Source organism: Pagrus pagrus, assembly GCF_965226575.1.
Source record: "Pagrus pagrus genome assembly, chromosome: 11".
Taxonomy (NCBI): domain Eukaryota; kingdom Metazoa; phylum Chordata; class Actinopteri; order Spariformes; family Sparidae; genus Pagrus; species Pagrus pagrus.
This window is the reverse complement of record NC_140195.1, coordinates 18,929,529-18,950,785: the sequence shown is the minus strand read 5'-3', so window position 1 is coordinate 18,950,785 and position 21,257 is coordinate 18,929,529. Positions and strand designations below refer to the sequence as shown.

At 39.0% G+C, this 21,257-nt stretch overlaps 1 protein-coding gene across 12 annotated transcripts in view; it reads right to left on the bottom strand.

The window, feature by feature from the left end:
- The window catches only part of casz1 (castor zinc finger 1), a 168,760-nt gene that overhangs the window by 126,098 nt on the left and 21,405 nt on the right, over window positions 1-21,257 (bottom strand). For 9 of the 12 annotated variants that reach the window (XM_084366700.1, XM_084366699.1, XM_084366701.1 and 6 more), the window contains one exon: window positions 9,182-9,267. The exons of 2 other annotated variants lie outside the window; for them this stretch is intronic. The gene's annotated coding sequence lies outside the window, so the exon portion shown is untranslated. Of the gene's footprint in view, window positions 1-9,181; window positions 9,289-21,257 lie in introns of all 12 variants that reach the window. One more of the 12 variants, XM_084366690.1, reaches the window with a different exon arrangement.

Genomic DNA, 21,257 nt, shown 5'->3' with positions numbered 1-21,257 from the left:
GTTTGTATGTATGAGACAGAAAGTGAGAGAGGAAAGGGAGGGAGCTCTCTTAAATTCCAACAATGCACACATTTCTCATTTATATAGATTCCCTTTGACAAATATGCCCTTTCCCAAAGGACAACTTTGAAACACCTCTACTTGCAATAGCAGAGAATTTCTCAGCAATCAATCAGTTCACAACAAAATAACAAGTGTTGGGAAAAGCAGCATGCAGCGTTGTATACTTGTGTTCACGAGCAGCATGTTCTGCAGGCACCCGAATAGCCATGTCTCCCCACCCCCCTGTTTTTTTGGGGGAAAAAATTCAAGTTCATTGTTCGCCATAAAAAGTGAATATCACTTGTGGTATAAAAACTTCTGCCTCGCTGCAATATAACAAAAGAAAATTAACACTTTGGGGTTGCCCTGGTAACCTAATTGCATCACAACACTGCACACAGGAGCCAAAGTAACTGAATTTTGATGAAAAGGCGGTGATAATTTACGGCATTGAGAAATTAGTTGCCGTGGCGACGCGTTAATTACATCTCAAATTAACAATGCAAGTGTAGTGAAATTAAATATAAATCATATTTTCTGCATAAATTACAGGGGTTGATTAGTGCGGGCGCCAGGAGAGAGAGGTTGAGATTCCAAGGGCCTGTCACATCCCCCTCCCTCCCTCCTTCTCTCTCTCCCTCTCTCCCTCTCTCTCTCTCCATCTTTCCCTCCTCCTATTCCTCAATGCCAGCCCCCACCCCATCCTGACTGGCTCCTTTAAAGACAGGGACTGGATTACACCAGAGGACACAACTCAACCTGAGCATGTTTGCATTTTTACAATAAATTAATCAATGCAGGGTGAGTATGGCTGGCCTGGCATATTGGTGGATTTGCATGTTTGTGTGTTACGTGTGTCGGCAAACATTTCTGCTTTTGTCAGAACATGTGTTTGCAGACATATGTGCACATTTGGTAGATAGCTCTGTGTGTATATGTGGCAATTGGAATGGTGAGATTTAGATTTGGTAGAAGGGGGATTATTGTATGTGTGTGTGTGCGTGTGTGTGTGTGTGTTTGCTTTGGGGGGGGGGGTTCAGTTAGGCAATTCAGCACTTTGAATCCATTTTAAACTCCCTACACTCACATGAGAGGAACTTTCACCAACTCTGATGCATCTCTGTTAAGTGCTGCATAATGCATTTATAAGTGCCACGTAAAAATCTATTATCGGTCACACCCAGTCTTATTAACACAATGCTCAGTGCACACTAATGATCGAATTTTAATTATTGAAATCCAAGCCTTTCAAACTTCAAAGGTATGCAAGGTGTACTGTATGTTTAGAACAGAGCACATCTACAGTTTCCTCCATCTACAGTGTCAGTTTCGGATGTGCGTGTGTGTATGTGAAGGAGTATGTGCGTCTGTGGGTGTTAAACTGTTTATCTGAGGTTTGTGTAGGTCTAGGAAAGACAGAAGAAGGGAGACAGAAAGCACAGCAGAGAGGGAAAGTGAGTCTCTCCTCCCCACGATTCCTCATGTGGCCCAACTTCCCTTTAAGCATCACAAACAAGCCTCAGGAGTGATGTCAAGGAGGGAGGGAAGGAGGGTGGTGGGGGTTGGGGTGCTGAGCTGAGAGAGAAAGCTGAGCGCAAACACAACAGCAACAGGAACCAACTTGAGCCATCTAAATTATTCATACACCAGATGGATACGTTTCCCCAGGATTTCACACTAAAACGCAGCTATTCAGCTTCCCCAAGCGTTACTCTGTCTATTCAATGGACGGCGCCAGGAATCAAGATAACTATCACTTTAGCTAAATCGTTTCATGTCTGATTCATATCAACTTTGAAGAGTGGAAGCCCCTCGACACCGTGATCTCACGTTTGTTCTATTCCACAGGCACAAAGAAGGGGGAACATGTTCTCTTTCCTCTATCTTCAAAGACGTAGGCACTGCTATGACCTTGTCTGAAGGATATTATACAAATCAGAGGGTCCTTAGAGACGCGTGTCATGTATATCACTGACTACACCTCACCCGCGTGATGTGAGCTTGTAGGCAGCCCAAAGGTGCCGGGATTGAAAAAAAACACATGTTTATTATACTGTTAATCTACAATGTTTTTTTGTTTTTTTTTTATAACCGCGACATAACATCTAAAACTTCAATGATTCTTTCAAACATAAGAAGTTTACTTGGAAAAGTAATTGAAAGCCACTTATGTTTTCTTTATTTCATTTTTTTTCCTGTGTCAAAGAAAAGTCAAAGCAGTAAAAAGACAAATATAATACAAAAAGAATGAATAAAAACTGTGATGATTTGTGCAAACTTTACCCTATTAAGACACCAGCACCTCAGATAATATCCTAATGTAGACAGTATAGTCATTCTTACTTTTATCTTGGTGTGGGGATACTTTTCCATTCATGACTTAAGAAACATTGAGGTTTACAAGGCTGTTAACTTATTGCCCAAACAGCCATTGCTTAACACAGTTTTTTACATTTAACTGTCTTTAATTGTTGAGGACAATTATGTGTGACTATTTAACAAAAGAAAATATTTATACGTTTTTGTGTTGTTTTACAAAAAAATGCTGCTTGCAATCGGTTAGCTCCCTCAGCTTTAGGTTTTGTCCAAAAACTAAGTTCATTCATGTACTGTAACCATGACATAAAGCATAATGGGATAGATGGATGTTGATAGTTTAATGACCTAGCTTGCCAATGGAAGGATTATCTTTCTGTACACTCCCATGAGAAAAATTCCTTCTTTCACAACACATGCTTAAATTCAGAGATGCTGTATTTATAACAAGTTGATGAAGCTAACAGTGTCAAGATTTAATATATGAAAACAATCAAACAGCCATTCATAAAGAAGATCTCTGGCCTCTGTCAATTAGAGGTTCAGCTTTGACGTGTAACACATTTATTCAAAAACATAAATATTATGTCCACAGTGTTTCTCCAGCGACAGCTATTAGTGGGCAGCAAACTAATCACAAATACCTGCCAACTAATCCACCCCCACAATAATTACTATGTGGTATGTGGCATTGCACTCTCCCCACCCCCCTGTCAACAAATTCAACTTTTAATGCAAACTGTCCTGCCTCATTTCATAGAAAGTAACTTCCTGTGCTGGTACAAGAAGGTTGAGATGACCTCAGTCCCTGGGGTGCTCCTCTGCCGTACTCATCCATTTGTGGATGAAGATGATGACTTTTAAAAGGACAAGACATCATTAAGAGAATAAGTAGCCTTTCCAGTGGTCTTTTTGCACCACCCCCCCTCTGGAAGTAATTCCGATGCATTTATACAGAACTGAAAGTGCTTGAGACTGGGAGGGGCTGCAGTTTAATGGTCCAATAATGTCTTAGCCAAAGCATAGTTGTCCTCCCAAGATGGTACAAAAAAGTAACACACTGAGACTGAGCAGTTTGACGATTTAAGAGGCAGTTAAGGAGGAGTGATTAAAAAAGGGATGCTCTGCAAGTGCGTATATTCAGTAAAATGCAGCTCTATATACAGTAAGGTGATGCAATATAATACTGTCCACACGAACGAATGAATTCCATCAAAATACCAGATGTCAATAGGTGATGCTGAAACCAGAGATTGTCAAATGACATTTATTTAAGTGGCATATCTTATACTGTGGATAGATATGGGAGAGAAAAGAGAAAAGGTCAATAAAAACAAGTCAGAGACCTCAGTATCAAGCTGTAAAGGATGCCTTTGTCATCTGTCCTCATTTGTCTTTCTCCTTCCTTCCCTCTCACCTTTCAGGTTACTGTCACTCGCAAAGTGCTAAAAGTCTGGCAAATACAGCAGGCCTCCGAGGCATCTCAGCATCCATCATACCATGCTCATGCCAAAGGCAGATGAGCTGCAGGTGTGGCCCACCCAGCACCACACAGGCCATATCAAAAAACCTGCCAAGAAATTGGCACTTATAGTCTTGAAATTTCCAATCGATGAGCCAAATAAAATATGTTTCATGTGTAGTAAATTTCTCCTAAATGTCACGTAACCTACTGTATGGAAAAAGGCAAGACCTTCCCAACAAGTTTAAATAAACCCTGCAGGATAATGCTGGCTCTCCTGGGGGAACCAAAAGCTGATGGCTTTGAAACAGGAGGGAGGGTATTTTCAGCGGGGCTGCGCAGCATGAGAGATCCTGTATGTCTCACAGCTGAGCTTGTTTTATTGAAAGGTTGTTTGAAAGGCCCTGAACCCAAGTCATCAGTGGTCATGTTTGTTTGGCTTAAAGAGGAGCAACATTCAAAAGCTTCACCAAAAAGAACAGTTCAAATAGTCAGAGTAGAGGAATGAAAATGAGATGGGTTAGTGCCCACAGCAGCTTGGACACATATGCAGGGAAGATTTGTCGAAATTAATAAAATGGCCTCAATATTGCTTCAATTACAGCCTCCAACAAATGTGCACAGCACAAGCATAGCTTAACTGCACTGTGCAAATAAGTGGCAAAACCAGAGCTGTTATCAGGTAATGGAGTCAGAGGAAGGGAAAGGGCCTCTGTGAACTTGACACTCCCATTAGGCCCCTACTGGAAAGTGCAGTATTTGATCAGGAGATGGGAATTGAGCAAAAATGAACTGAAACTAGATCCCACATGACTTATTTTCCTGTCGGCTCTCAGCTTTAGGTGTCACTCAGACTTAATAAAGCTCTCCGATTTTCATTTTATCACAGAAAATAGACTGAGCAAAAATAAAATCAGTCGGTTTTGCCTTAATGGAGCAAAGTAATGGCGAGGTGAAACTGACACAACACACTTTGTCCATAGTAATACTATCAAAATGAAAGCATATTCACTTCTGGAGTTTTCCAGGAATCAATTCAAACTGAATATTGGCCTTTTTCACAGCCTTTATTTCATAATGGTTCCAACAAATACAGCACTCTGGCAATAGACTGTCACCTCGGGTGATACCAACACAGCTATTTCACCCTATAGAGTTACAGTATTCTCTAGCCCACACTGAGCCTCCTCCACCAACCTATAACTCTTATTTTATTTCCGCACTTTATACATTAGAGGTACATTACATCCATCCCAGTAGATAGGATGAGTCCACTTTTACACCCAGGTGTTACATTGCAAGGTTAGGTCATTTGGATGGCTATGACCTTTGATGGCTCCGTCTTCAATGAAAATGATCTGGTGATCTCCGCATTGACATGCACACAGATGCCCTTGTGCTGTACATTCACACTATGGTGATAAGGCCAGAGCAATTCACGAGGGAGACATTATGGAAATATTCATTTGGGAATTACGAATTCTAATTAGAACGCAAGACCATATTTCCCAGTCTTTGGTATGACAGGGATTGCATGGTTTCCCAGTGATGGGGCAAAAAAAGAAGATTTCCTGCATAGTATGTTTATGATCCCAGGCTTCTTAAGAGAATGCTTTCCTTTTAAAGATGTAATTAGATCAAGTAAAGTGAGAGGAAAATTCACCATCGAGTCCCAAGTGTTCTGGTATGCGATTAATTATTCTGAGGAAGACAGATGTAAAATTGTGTATGCCCATCAGCGCTAAGACTTTCTGAAGATTTATCATTCATGTAAATCATGAATAAAATATTTCCTTGTTGAGAGAAAATGCTACATCTGTTTGGTGTGTCATTTACTCGCCGACTGCAAGAAAGTATGCAAACAAATCTGACCTATTAAAGCTGGTTTTCAGCACAGAATGGACATACAATGTGAATTTGACAAGTGGGGTGATTAGCATTTAATTGCATACAATAACTTCGGAGAGATTAAGACTTTACAAGGATATATTGTTTCACTTTTACAACTTAATACACTTAAAAACTATCAGCAATGCTGTATAAGGTTAAAAATAACATCATAGAGCTAAATTCCTTCCTTCCAATAGCAAATAAATTAACTGTATGTCATGCATATGAAGCACATGTGTGCTTCTGTTTTCCCCAGATGTATGAATAAATAAGTAAAAACAGTCAAGCGAGTGTTAGAGTGTCATGGGGATCACGGACGAGGCAATGGTGGTGGCGGAGGTCGAGCCACAAGCCACCGAAACGGTGGCGTCTCCAATCGCCCCTGGCGACCATCACGTTGCCATGCTCCGGAACAGACAGGCCTGCTCGCACAACAGATGGAACTAATGATGCGAAACAAAAGAGATCATTTCGCCGTGGTCCTCTAGGAAGCCACAAAGAGAGGCTTGGAAGTTTGAATGATGGGACCAGGGGACTTGCATGGGGTTAGATATGGAGGTGGCTCAGATGAATAGAAAAGAAAGCCTTTGATGTTTCTTACAGAAACACCAGCACATTAAAATAGGCAAGAACAAAAAATAAGAGAAATGGTAATCAACCTTAAGTTCTGCTGAGGATCCCCACTAGAGTTGGGGTTGTCACTGGTTAAATGGACTTGGAGGTTCCTGAAAAATTTACAGTTGCATGCTGGTCATCAGATCTCTGTGGTAAAATTCTCAGGCATAAAAAATATTGACCGAGACAGAACTATCTCCTCGGTTCACAGCCAAACATGTTTAATAACTCTATCTACCAATTTGTTAAACTAAATAACTAAGTAACTAAATACCGTACTTACAGTAAATTATTCACTACTATTGTTGGATCATCTCATCGTTTCAGTTTGATAACTACGCCTTACTATATCCCACAGAATCATTAGCTATGAAAAAGATGATTTAAATGCCAAAGTTTAAGGCAAATTTATACAAGACTTTAAAATTAAAACAGTCTGGTGAGCACAGTTGTAAGGCTACGTATGTGCACCACTGTTTTTTTACAGTCTTGAATAACAGTTGTAAACAAACTGCTGTGTCCTGAACTGACAAAAACAAATCAAATTTGAGCGGAGGACATTTGCATATCCTGGGGGACAGGATTAGATTTAGAGGTCATCTCTTACGAGCCAGTCCTCAGCAGACGCCAATGTAATGTTTCTATGTCAAGTACATTCAATTGCAGCATATGTGAGCCCAGTCTGTTTTCCAAGTCAGACAGTCAGAGTGAGGGAGCACAGCTCTTTAAATACACTATGTGAACTGAGAGAAGCCAAACACCTTGGGATGGGATTTAACCAGGATGGAGCGGAGTGGAGCCCAATCCATGCCCATCCACACATGGAAGGGATCACTGGGAAAAGTTCAGCTCCGACACTGACACAAACAGCGGAGCAAGGCCTGTATTAGAGTCAGGTTAGCAAAGATAACACTATCAGCCTGATCCCCATGGGTACCAAATGCCGGGCCTTGCTGGCAAATAAAGCTACAGTGTCTTGACTCCTTGGCACATTAGCTCTGATTACAATGACCTTCATTATATCAGCTACCCTTATTACAACACGTAGAAGGCGTCTCTCCCCTGGGCAAAGCACAGTGGGGGAAAGAGTAAAGGAAAGCGGTGAGATTCACGAGTAAGGCTTGGGCTGTGAAAAACAGTCCTAAGACCTGTACTGTAATGTACAGTTAGCACCTGTAAAAACACTCAAAATTGCTGACTTGTCACTTGAAGACGGTTGTGGACGTTTTTTTGATTTATCTATCTCTGTTTGTTTTGAATAAAACAAAACTTAACAGTGTTCTGGGACCACTCAGATGTACCAAAATATGAGCATTTGTTCGGAACTTTTCTAAACAAGTTTTAAGAGATGCAGATTGTTCTTTAGTTAACAGTAATAAAGTTGTAATAGTTGTTTTAAAATTGTAGTAGAATTAAATAATATGTTATTTAGCACAAAAACTCCACATTGTCTGTACTGCAGCAAATATAACCCTACTATAACTTTAATGTCATTTTGATCCATAGTTCCTTAAACTAGCATATCCAGAAAGAACCACAAATATTTTGATTTAATACAATTTTTATGGATTTCATTACAAAATAACATGCTTGACTATTCAAGGATTCCATATACTATGCGCACAGATGAGCCCTGTTTAATATGTAACAATGTTGTTAACCTCAATTTCCTTCCCAGCCGGCCCCTCCACAGGCCACATTGTTAGCTTGAGCGAGCTCTTGGCAAACGTTTCCGCCGTGGTGGTAGCTCTCATTCAGTCTGACCACCCTGCAGGCAGGGGGATTCTCTCCCACAGCTCTGCTCATCCCTCCTTCAGGCCCCTGCTGCGCATCTCACCCTCCCTCTTTGCTGGCAGGTGACTCAAAATAACAGACGTTGCCCTGAGAGAGCCGCTTCATCGCATTCACTTAGCACTGCCAACACACCCCAATACGGGATGAGCTGAACTGTGGGGGTTCTGTGGACCATCCCTACAGCCAGCAGGAGGGCGTTATGTTTGTTTTTGTACTGAGATACAGAGGGTGGGAGGAAGAGGGGGGTTTGCAAATCAGCTTGTTTTGGATTAAGAACAAATCAAGAGATTTTAAGAATTAGGAGATGCACCCCAAGAGCAAGTTGAAAGCAAGAGCACCTGTAGGAGGCACAGGATAACAACAAGAGAGTGACACACAGTATCACTCCAGGCCTCTCATTCACATATTTGTCAAAGTATAGTTCCTGAGGAAGAATAGAGGACACAATAGCAATATAGCCAAGAGTGTACTTAACAGAATCAGAGTTTAAGCCATGTTGATCCCCAATGACAGTATGTTAAAAAAAGCAAATAAAATTGTAACTTAATTATAGATTTATAATGAGCCACTGCACCACTGCCAAAAACAAGTCCCATACCAAGGCAAACAGGCACCTGTCGAATGCTCCTTGCTCGTGGGTTTTCATAGCTTAATTAATCTAGGCCTTGGGGTATCATGACTCGTGCGTGCTGCTTGTGTGCATGTTTGAGACAATTAAGTTGTTCCTCGAAACAGAGGTGCAAATTCAACATGGAGCAGAGACACCAATACTGCACATTACAAGCCACATTTTGTGTTTTTTTGTGAGAGTAAAGTCAATGATCCAATAATTTGTTTCCCACAGACGGAACAGAAAATTAATGAAAACTGTGTTTTCATACAACTGAATTACAAATCGCTTAGCTTGATCTCTCATTGATGGCAAATTAGTCCAGCCCCAATTTATACCTCAAATGTTTTTTACCCATCACTTCCCTTAGTAACCTAATGCATGTTATTTTATTTACAACAAATATTGGTATACTGTGTGCAAAGAGACACAAATACAAGTTTAGGACTCACCTTCCTGTTGAATAATCTGCACTGAAGCTGAATCCACTGAGGAGTTATCGCCTCTGGCTGATGCTCACTCTACTGCCATCTGATTTCTGTAGATAAACATAAAACAGCTGTTTCCCATCATATGAAGTTTCTTTGAAATGATCTTGTGAGGACAATTTTCTATGTTTAAAAGCAAACTTTCAGGTGCAAATAGACTGATGTAAAAAAAGGTTAAAGTCTGACAGGGGAAAGCCAGTTTTTCAGCCAGGTGTGACCAAGGGCGCATCTCACATTTTTGGCCGCAGCTGGTTAAAAGCAGAAGAAGAAAGGGGGGCTTGTTCTATGAAGGTCAAGCAAATGAAACATGTCTTCCTTAAAGGTGCTTTTGGCGGCATTTTTTGTTTCTCAAAATTGAAAAGAATGCTCCCATAAACCCAATTCTGCCTATCGACAAGTGAAGTTAAAGAAAAGCTGTAAAAATCAAATGGAATAGTGCTTCTGTGTTATTTAAAAAAAATAAATAGTAGTAGTTTTTTTTACTCTAAAAAATGGACGAGCACAGTGTTTGTATGTTTATTGAGAAATCTTAATGAATGGGTAATGACTTATTGATGAAAAATACAAAAGAAATAATTGGTGACCAAAATGAATTAGGACAAAAGTATGAAATTCTTATGACTGCTAATTACCAGTTTGAATGAGCCTGATAACTAAAGAGAAAAGTATTAAATGCAATAACTATTACTATTGCTAATTACATTTCCAATTATGTCACTAATGAGAACGGCTTAATTATCAGCACAATGGATAAATAAGAGTTTTGCTTTCTACCGTTTGTGATGGAGGTGGTGATGTGGTAACGACATCAAGGGCGAGTCCTCTGACCAAACAAGATAAAACTGTAAACTCTTGCACTAGTACAGTCTCCTACAATATTGATAATGTCAATTGCATGTACAACAATATATATATTCAATCAGGCTCCTTGCCCTGTGTGAAACTGAATCTGTTATCAAACAAAGTTATCATTGGGCAGTCATTGGGTCTCCTAAGAGCTGCCTTTATTATTCAGTGCAAATCTGAATCAAATCTTGGGGTACACCAATGTAGCAAAAATGATGAACCTTCAGGTAACTTATCGAGGCAAGTCAACTTATGGGCCTCATTCCAAGGAGGGCAACATGTTTCAGCGAACAAAAATATGAACTGATGAGCTTTTCATTGGAAAAACAAAGCATATTTACAACATACCAGAGACTTAAAGCAGAGCTAATGTGCTACTGCAGGTTGGAAGAGAGTTTAATATTTGGCAGTTTGGCAGAGGCCCGACACATATCTGTACTTATTGCTTGCTTTGGACAGTATTTGATGCACTGATCTGTCTAGTGCATCTGAAACTTTAAACTGGTTCATAAACTGAAGTGCTAGAGAAACACTATAAGACACTATCACAACACCCCTTCTCGCTGACTCCAAACCAGCCCACCTGGAGCCCCACGCTGCATTTCCTCGGATAGTCTCAAAATGCTGTTGGTATTTCTCGTATTCCTTTAGGGCGTTGCTCTACCTTTAGGAGAGCGGAAGTGTTGCAGAGGACCGTGTCTGAGTGCCAAGTAAAGGCACGATGGATTAGAGTCATATCTTCCACATGGCTGCTTCTAATCCTACCATCTGAGGTAAACACACGACCAGGTGAGGCAACACGCCTGTCTGAGACACCTCTGGAACACTGAGGGATCTCTTCCTCAACACAGCACAGCTACTTCCTACTTGCACGGAACTTGTTCACAGTGGGTTCCAATAACTGGGACATTATTCTTTTTTTCTGATTCACGTAAGAAAGTACTAATTCAGTGTATTCTTTAAAACGCTTTTCATATAGGAAGATAATTCCAGCAAAAACTCTCTGCGAGGAGGGGGGGATTTTTCATTACCAGTCAGAGCAACAAAGTTTGGAAATCTGTAATAAACAGAAGAGCTGGGTGGTTGATGTGATGAGTAATAGTTTGCTCAACACACCTTGATCTTAAAGAACAGTACATCCAATATCCATTGTTTGAGTTAATACATTTCTCAGTGCAGTTCAGTTCAGACACACAGCAGCAAAAGCCCCCAAAAACCCATTTCATTTTGACAAAAAGTTGTGAACATTTTGCCTTCTGCCCAAATAATCCATCCACCTGACAGGTGTGGTATATCAAGATGCTGATTAAACAGCATGATTATTGCACAGGTGTGCCTGGCATAATAAAAGGCTAACACACATTTAAACACATTTGTGAACAAAATTAAAGAGAAAAAAGCCTTTTGTTTGCATTAAAAAAACAGTCTTAGATCTTTTATTTCAACTCATGAAAAATTGAAGCAAAAACAAAAGCGGTGTATATATCTGTTCAGTGTTTATACTGCATGCTTACGCTTTTCTTGCTTTACACGCAATCTGTTCTCAGATCAGAACTTGAACATCTGGTTCACCTCTTTGTGTTTTTCATGTGTTCAAAAAGTGAGCAATAAGGTGATACTTCTGTGTGTGTCTGTGTGTGTGTGTGTGTGTGTGTGTGTGTGTGTGTGTGTGTGTGTGTGTGTGTGTGTGTGTGTGTGTGTGTGTGTGTCACTGCCAAGGAATGTTGCCAACTTTAGTTTCAAAGTCTCTCCCTCTCACCTCAGAGGCAGGACGAGAGGAAGAACAAAAAACAAACAAGACAGGAACATTCAATGCATGTTTAAGATGGGCCTGATATTTTTAAAATATCTACCTCATTACGCAAAAACAGGTTTTGATATGTTATGGCATGACTGTTTTTTTCAATACATTTTTCATACATGACTTCATAGCTTGAAAAAATGTACACACCCATGGGACAGGTCGTTGAGGTAAAAACAAAAGCTTCAGGAGGATGGGTATTTCACAAGTAAATGGGGTACAGTATGTACTTTCTGGTATTTGCCTTAAACTGTTTATTTTTCATCACTCTTTCTGTGATAGGAAAGCACACATTAGTAGGCAATGCTACAAAAAAAACAAATTCAGTTCTAACTAAAGTTGTACACAACTTAATACATACAAGATTTATCAAGGTAGTAAAGTAAATAAAGTTGAATGAATACATATGAAAAAATCTACTTCTTTGTTTACAAATCAGTTTGACATGTATATTATTTCCCTGTAAAGTTAAAACAGTTGTTTTTACAAGGTGAAAATGTCCCACAATCCCCTTAAAAAACAATGTTTAAATAAAAACAAGGTACACTTAAGTACTCAGTAATACTATAAACACAACCTAGAGCCAAGCCACTTCTGGAAGCTTTGTCAGAACATGTGAATGAGGGAAGGTTCTGAAAACTGCATATTTTGATTTTAGTGATAAAACAGCAATCACAGGAACTGAAATGTGTTAACTGTTCAGTGACTGTGGTGAAGCTGATCAGGTTAAAAAACCAAAAAACTCTCATTAAAAACCAGTTCATCTCTCAGGGAAACTTTGCTTAAAAAACAAGGTATTTACAAAATGTTGAAAGTTTTCTATCAATGTTATAAAGAGACAGATAAAGTGTTTGCCTCAGTCTGGCTGTGTATCAACAGTCAGTGGCTTTTATGGTGGTCCGCAGAGTGTAATTTATTGTTTCAAAGAGGTCAATCAGTATACAAGGACATACTGAAGATATGGTAAAAAGTTATGATAATGGTTTATGAAAACAAACTTAAATCCACCAAAATAAAAACAAACTATACGTTTTGAGAGCAATGCAAAACTGCTCATACTGTGAAGCAAGTGCATGACAAAAAGAGAAAATCTGAACCTGAATGGTGAGATTTTCTGAGGTTATGTTACCGACAGTTGCCCTTGGGCAGAGTATGAGATAAATATAACGTACAATATACACACACCTTTGTCACGCTATGTGACTTGTGCAAAAAGGCATCCAGGTTCATCATCCCTTTTCCTATAAAAATGTGCAGCTGGCCCCCCTTACTTTTTTTCCTGTTTCATTTTTTTTTTTTGTCTTTGCTGACAGAAAAATAGCTGCGTTTGAACATTGTTACGAATACTGATGCTGTTTACACCAGTTTTAAGTATAGGTTTCTTTCAAGATCACAAAATGGGATTTTGCATGTGTTTTCAAGGTTATTACAATGTGGATATAGACACTTCATGTCCCTCACATTATCACTCCACATATTACCGTTTCATTCATGCTTTTATAAATTATTTCAAAGCCTTCCAACCACTGTTGGCTTTCCGCTCTGAAATAAAATCCAGCTGCCTCTTTCAGAGATTGTGTGGCTGTGTGTGCGTCTGTGTGAGATGACAGAAGAAAAGAAGAATTTTCTTTCTATACTCTCAGGGCATTTAGTGCAAATCAGGACAAATTGTTTCTGTGTTAGATCTACATGTTAGTTTGTTTAAATTTCACTCAGACCTCGCTGACTGGTGTCGCCTGTTAACTTTTGGCTGCTCACGCTACTGTGTTGGAATTTGGAGCCCAAGTTTTAATGGCTTGACTTTATGTTTCTGAGAGTGTCACTGAAGTCCTAGATTATAGTAGCATTAGGATATTAGGAAACACCACTTTTCACATGGGCTACAAAACTTCTTTGTAAAGAAGAAAAGCTTGAATCCATGTGGACAACTATGGATTCCAATCTAGACATGGTTTTAAGGTTAAAATAAAAATAGTAAATGTACTAGTCTACATCTTAACAGTGATCATTCATCTTGTTGTTCTGGGAACTCTTGTAACTGATATGAATACAAACTGACCACCGCTGCATTACCAATGAGGATTACAATTTTTACAGCGACTTTTCAAGCCTACAGAAGGTGGGGTTATTAAAGATAGATGTGGGGTGGAGTATCAAGTGGATCTAGGTTCCCAGCCAATTTTAAAATGCTATTCTAAACTTGTGTCATTGACTAAACAACAGGGACTGTCATTTTTGTATTCTGCCTCGCTCCACCTGTTCCATGTTTCATTTGAGGGTATCATCATAACCACATCGCCAAGAAAAACTACGTACATTCATTTGGCCAGCCTCAGATTTGGCTCTTTGCCTTCGTAAGGCAAAATTTACAGAATATTTATAAACTATATGATAGCAGTCCTTCCATTTGGCATCAGAATGACTCCAGATTAATCTCCTTCTTAAATACAATAAATCTCATTCAACGTCTGAATGAAGACAGTGTTCTTATGTGGCTGGACAAACCAGACTTCTCGGGGAGATTTCTCCAGGGTTCGTATGAGTTGCTCTAATTCCATCTTCATAGAACACTGAAATATAACTAGCCATAGTCATGTTTGTTTGCCTTAGAGAGATCTTTTAGGACCGAAAGCACTGGGTATGATTAGTAGTGGTAAAGCATATAGAAGCAGTTTAGAAATTTCATCAAGTACACCCAATCAACAGATTGGGTGGTGCTTGAATTGGTGTGACTGTTGAGTCCTACCAATTTAAAGAGATTGTGTGAGTGTTGAGTGAGCACCAAGTGTGGACATGTTGATTATGTATGCTAGGAGTGGTTCAGTCTTTTATTGGAAAATTTACACCCGTGCAGTGATTTATATAAATCAGTAGTGCCCACAAAGCAGTAAAACTCTAATTGTTTCTTCCATTTTGAAAGTCTAGCGTCCATTAAGGATGCAGTGAGTAATAAAAAGGACTTTTAATCAATCCTCTCTTGTTGATGAGTTGATGTGTGAATGGGCTATCCTACCTGACAGTGCTACCATATGTTGATTTCTTTTTCTAATAGCCAACAAAGAGATAGAGGGAGCTTATTTTCCTGTAGGTGGATGTATTTACGATATAACTTGCAAAAAAAAATTCTAAAGAAAGGGTGATTTATCTGAATTGTTTATGGTCTTTTGATCTGTTTTCTTATCTGACTAAACACTTGCTGAATGAGGACATTTTCCTCGCTTTGCTGTAGTTTAACACTTTGTAATCATTCACTGAAAAATACTGTACACAGCGATTCTGATGTTCAATATGATCCAAACCCCAATAAATAAGCCAAATGAATACAACCTCTCTTGTCTTTTCAATACTAATAACTTTCATAATATGATAAAACAGTGTGCAATGTACAGCAAGTGCAGTAGCATGTCATGTTACTCCCTTTTGCCCACACTGCAGTCTCTGGAGTGACCCTTTCATTGTCAGATTAGACTGGCCGACCCTCCTCGACCGGCTGGCATGGCCACAGTAAATCCTGGAGACTGCTCATGCTAGGGACCTCGGGTAATTAATAAAATCCCCATTACATGCCTTGTGCCCGTTGTTTGCTATTTCAACACCCCATTTGTGCCACGATTACAGTCATTATCAGTCACCGCCATTAATTCTCTACCCGATGCCAGAACTGCATACTAATAAATTGGGCTCTAAAATTTTTTTACCTTTCAAGGAGTTGGTGTTGGAGCTGCGCCAGGAAGTGCCACTCCAGATTAGGAGTCATCTGGTGACTCGGAAAGAGCCCTTTCAATAGAAGGCTGCTGCATCTTTGGAGATAGTTCAAATTTCCCCTTTGATTATTTTCCTTTCCCCTCGAAAATGAATCTTTATTAAGCTTAAATCCTGAATAAAATGAAATTAGCAGACTGCAAAACATTGCTTTCTTTTCTGACTCTATTCCCTTGTGCATGCATGCAAATTATAATGCTTATTTATGTAAATGAGGTGTCGTCTTTAATTAGTTTTGCTTGAGGGCATTAAAATACATGTATTCTTTCCCCAAAAATGATTTGTTTTGTTGCTCTGTTCAGTTTAAGTTCAAAATGAATGATTATGCTGACTAAAAAGGTTTATTAACTCTCTGATTTTCTTTTTTCTTCTTCCTCTTTTGGAGAATTATCTTCTCCTCCCACTTCCCGGGAAGAGTGTATTCTCTGTGAAATCGAAAAGCCTCTCCAGGCTTTAGTCTGAGCACTACTCTGACAAGCACTTGTTAAGGTCCCAGGTTGAAACCACATGGTAGAAATGCACTTCCACTTATCAAACCTGAAAGCTTTCCTCTTCAGCAATTCTGTCTATACGTACTGTATGTGTTTGCCTATATGACTGTTTGTATGTATAATGATACATTATTGAGCAGGAGATTGGTTCAACTGTTGTACTTTTACATTCATATATGTATCATAATCTGCTGTTTAACCACTGGAAAGAACATTGTGCTCCAATCATGTGTTAATTCTGTTTGCATTGTGTTCATACATCACAGACATATACACTTAGAACATAACCCATCTTGAGAGCGAGAGCTGTGTTATTAATCAAATGTTAATATCAATGTAAATTCAGACAGCCTGTCAGCTACGCCGGCCCAGCTCAAAACTGAAGTGAGCATGACCTGTTAAATGACTTTCTGCCTGATTTGGGTCTTATTTTAATATTTGTTTAAAAGGATTTGCAGTGTTACAATAAATCTTCCACTATGCCCTGTTTTTATGCATTTACTGTTGATTTACAGTCCTTTGTTGAGTGGCTATCGAACAGAAAACTGCTTTATGTCATTGTGGAAGGTGTTGGGTCAACTTCTGTTAGAAGCAGCGACTCACTGTGTCACGCAGTATTTCAAACCACTTCAGGTTGAAAGTGACCAACTGCGGCTCCGGTTATTGTTCAATATCATATCAGTATTCAGCATCCCTTCGACTGCTCAGATGAGCTGAAGTGGCAAGTTAAGATGCCCCCTCCCCAGCCTGAGAGCATGATTTATGGAAAGGAAGCTAAAACCATTATAGCATTTTTATTATTATTGTTCTTTCAAGGCTAATGCAACAATAGATTTTTGCATGATTGATGTGTTACACTAAACATTAGCGGATTACATTAACTTTGCATAGAACAGCTAAATGACATAAGATTACTTATTGTTATTTTTCTTCCACATGATCATACTGTAAACACTGTACATATAGTATTTCTTGGCATATATTGATTACTCTATCCATACAGTATATACACACCAGGTAAACAGTGTATGTTTATGCCAACCGTCTGATACGGCTTTAGTTGTCTGCTTTCAACACTGCTTATTCGTGAAAAAACTATATACGGCTCTTTTATAGAAACCAGAGAATACTCAGATGTAAGAAGCTGGAATCAGAACATGTTTACTGTTTTTCATTTTAAAAAAATGACTCAAACTGATTGATTATAAAAAATAGTTGGTGATTATATTAATAGATGACAACTTATTGATTAAAAGTTCAAGCCCTATATGGCAGTGCTTTAGAGATTAAACGAATGTAAGTGACTTTGATAATCTCTCATCTGCCCCCTTCATTCTGCAAATTATTAAAACTCTGGGCTCTTGTGGAAAGGAATATGGCAGCAATATGCTGATACTTCAATCAGCTGGGAGGAAATTCCACATGTAATAAGGAGGAATCACTGCTCTCTGTCTTGCAGTTCCTACCACGAGCTTCAGCTGTCAGAGCATACAGAAAGTTCTCTTTCATGGCATCTGCGATAGACAAACTCTGCAGACCACATCAAACGTCTCACATGATTCCTCGCACATCAAGCACATGCACAGGCATGGTCCAAACCCCTACTCTGCCTTTCATATGATGTCTTTTCAATTCATCATTTACTGTAATAATGTCTTTTTTCAGTATATCCATTTAAAAACAGGAAATATAGCCACAAAACTAATGACCTTGTGGTGGGCTACTGCTGTACGTTTAGTAGTGAGTAAATTCATTGAGAGAAACACAAAACAGTCAAATTCCTTGCATATGTTTACGTGCTTGGCTATTAAAGCTGATTCTGATAGAACATGAAGTTGTAGCCATGACAGTAGATGAGGATGTTCCTGCAAAGAAAACACAAATCTAAGAAGTGGATGCTTACTCGTCTTCAACCCGAAAGCAGAAGCAAATTTAGTGTCACCAATTCAGTATCCCACGTAATTTGCCTCTGTTCCCAAGTTTTGGGTTTAAATAATGGTTGTAGTTGTGTTTTTGCAACATTACAATGACACAGTGAAGTTGACCTTTGAAGTTATGAAAAATGTTGAAAAAGTCATCACTTCAACGATTTATCCTATTCTACATTTGTGTGAAATTTTGCCGTAATAGGTACATGAATTCTTGAGTTGTGGCCAAAAAATTGTTTTGTAAGGTCACAATGATCTTTGACCTTTGACCACCAAATTCTAATCAGCTCATCCTTGAGTTCAAGTGGACATTTGTGCCAAATTTGGGAAAAATCCCCTAAAGCATTCCTAAGTTATCATGTTCATAAGAACGGGAGAGACAACCTAAAAACATAATGCCTCTGGCCACAGCTCTCAACAGCACTGAGGCATAAAAGCAGGTACGCAACTTGAAAAGAAAATTGATCCAAAGGGTTTAGATCAAAACATCCTTCAACATTATCAGTGTTTTGAGCTGATTCATGACAAGGTTTCTGCTCAGTCCTGTCTCACGTCTAGTGTCTCTGGCTAAGACCTTGAATTTGCCATCATTGTGGTCCGTTTATACAAACAACTCTCCATGGTCCAACTGTCAGGAAAGCACAACATTACTGAATTTTATTGCATAAAGTCAGAAGAGATAATCATACAGAGCTATTCAAGTTTGCAGGAAACACTGTCCTGTAACAGTGCTAAAAGACTGATAAGTTTTTGATTCAGTCTTGAATCAAAGTCAAGCAGAGCCAAGAGAGATCTTCCACTAAAATGTTGACACATACTTTGGGTGCCTTTTACAGCCATTTGTGCCCATGTGTTCATCATGTCCAGGCCATACAGGCAATGATGGGCATCCAGCCAACTGATTCTTCCCCCAAAGTGCTAATTTGTGCCACTCTAGTGTGCACAGCGCTATAATTACCTGAAAACGTAAACTGGAAGCTATGCCTGACAAAGACAAGAAACTGTAATAAAATTGAGCTTTTGGTTGCTCAGTTGTGGTGAGTCTTGTAAGACATATTAATGGGATTTTTAAAGGATATGGCACTTTTCCATTTGTCTTGTGGAAAAATCTTGGGCAAAACACCTGGCGCGCTAAGTGTCTGCAGTCTGAACACTGAAGAGCAGCTAGCAGTCATGGTGTTCTTTTGTAAAGCACTGTCACATCTAAAACACTTTCTATTAACTATGCACTGCAGCTTTATACCAGACTTGTCATTTCTTGATTGCCATTATGTGGCAACTTCATAAATTACCGAAGTCGGAGTCAAGTGAATTACCTCAAACAATAAAATAGGCGTCTGTTTAAAAACATATCATTCAAATCAGTGAGCTCTTGCTCCCCCGCTGTGCCATGCAGCGCTGTTTAATGCATAAAAATGTGTTTCCTGTGACTGAGGACTAGGCTTCAGATGTCTTTAATACAGCTGAAAGAAGGGCTAGACCAAAATCATAAGCTTTTGAGTTTTTTTAATTTAACCTACCAATGGCAGATATTTTTTGTGCCACTAGTCAGCATATTTAAATTTGCCCATTTTTATAGCTACTTTAGTTCAATATGAAGGGATCTTGTACAGCAGATGGTTTAGTATCTCACTGAGGGAAAATGAGGCAGGTTTCATTTAATGCTTTACATGTCACATCCTTTAAAGTTCCTTAAGTAACAAACTGCCAGACCATATTGGAATTAATTCACTGTCAAGCTATCAGAAATAAAATTAGCATTGATTAAAAACATACAAACATATGTACTGGTTGTGATCAGTGAAAGAGCAAGTGATTCCACAATATACTACATCAGTCAAACTGTAGTGCAAGTACTTTTCACCTATATGCAGGCTTAAAAAATGTACCCAGTTCACTTCCATCTCCTGTTTTTTTGGTCACAATAGGAACACAATAAGACACCCTTGATGTGTGACGTCCTATGAATGTAACAATGACACAGTAACGAGAACATTATGTACATGAGAGCTGATAAAGCATACTGTAATGGCCTGAAGGTGCGGCTGCATTTCTCTAAAAACTGATTTTGTTTTCTGATGACACATGCCAGTGGCATACTTTTGTATGTCTTCTGCGTCTTCTTGAACAAAGAGTACAGTATGTATGGAATGCTCATTCTAGAGCAAGCCTCTAAAAATGACTCTACTTTACGTGACATGTACATAAAAAGCCTAACTCTACAAAGTGGGCGAACCTGTTAGCCAGATTCATGTAGGCTCAATAGCTGTGTGGCACTACTGCACATGAAATCATTTCTTTCTCAGGTGTCATATCACTGAGGACTCTACCAACCTTTTTTACTTATATATACATACCCTACTTGATACAAAATCTGGACAAAATACTTCAGTCTTAATAGTTGTACAGCTCCGTATATAAGCATTTGCGACATTCTGCTTAACCAGTCACAGCTCAGGATAAAACATGATGGAAGAAAAAAAGGTGTTACAGTTGAGAAAACTGTCCCTGCAACTTGTCCGACTTCAGAAAACAGACAATTTATATGTTGGAAAACAAAATGTGTTCAAGAACACAAAACAGGACAGGCAGGTTGAACTGTTATCTACTGTAGAGATGTAATTGCTGTATTCTATAAAAGTGTTCATCAACAACAGTCGGTGCATTCCAGTGATGCATAGCAAAATCATAACTAATGCCAAGATTGTGTGTGCTGTGAGAACACGTTTCTACAGTATGTGGGTGTGCACAACTGAAAGAAAGAGAAAATTTGTTTCTTGTTTTTTTGTTTGTTATTTTTCTCCCTCCATATACAATACATGTAAAAATGTGTAAAAAATAAATGGATAAATAAATATGTTTTTGTTTTCTTGAACACTGTATTTAACCCCATGTGAATCTATTAACCTTGGTGAGCCCTTGATTCCCTCTTTGCTAACAAGTATACAGAAAATGTGAAACAAAGCGCATGAACATAACTGTTTTATTTCATTCTTCCTGGCCACAAAAAGGCAGTGCCTCAGGACTGAATGACTTATAAAAATAAAACGTTCATGAGGAATGCTTGCGCAATTAAAAGCAACAGAAGCTGTTTATTAGATAACTGATGCCACAACATGGGGGTGCGGCAACATTTATGAAGGTGCAAGGTAACAGCAGCACAAATGTGTCATAAAGAACGATAAAGATTCTCAGTCATGATGGATATCTAG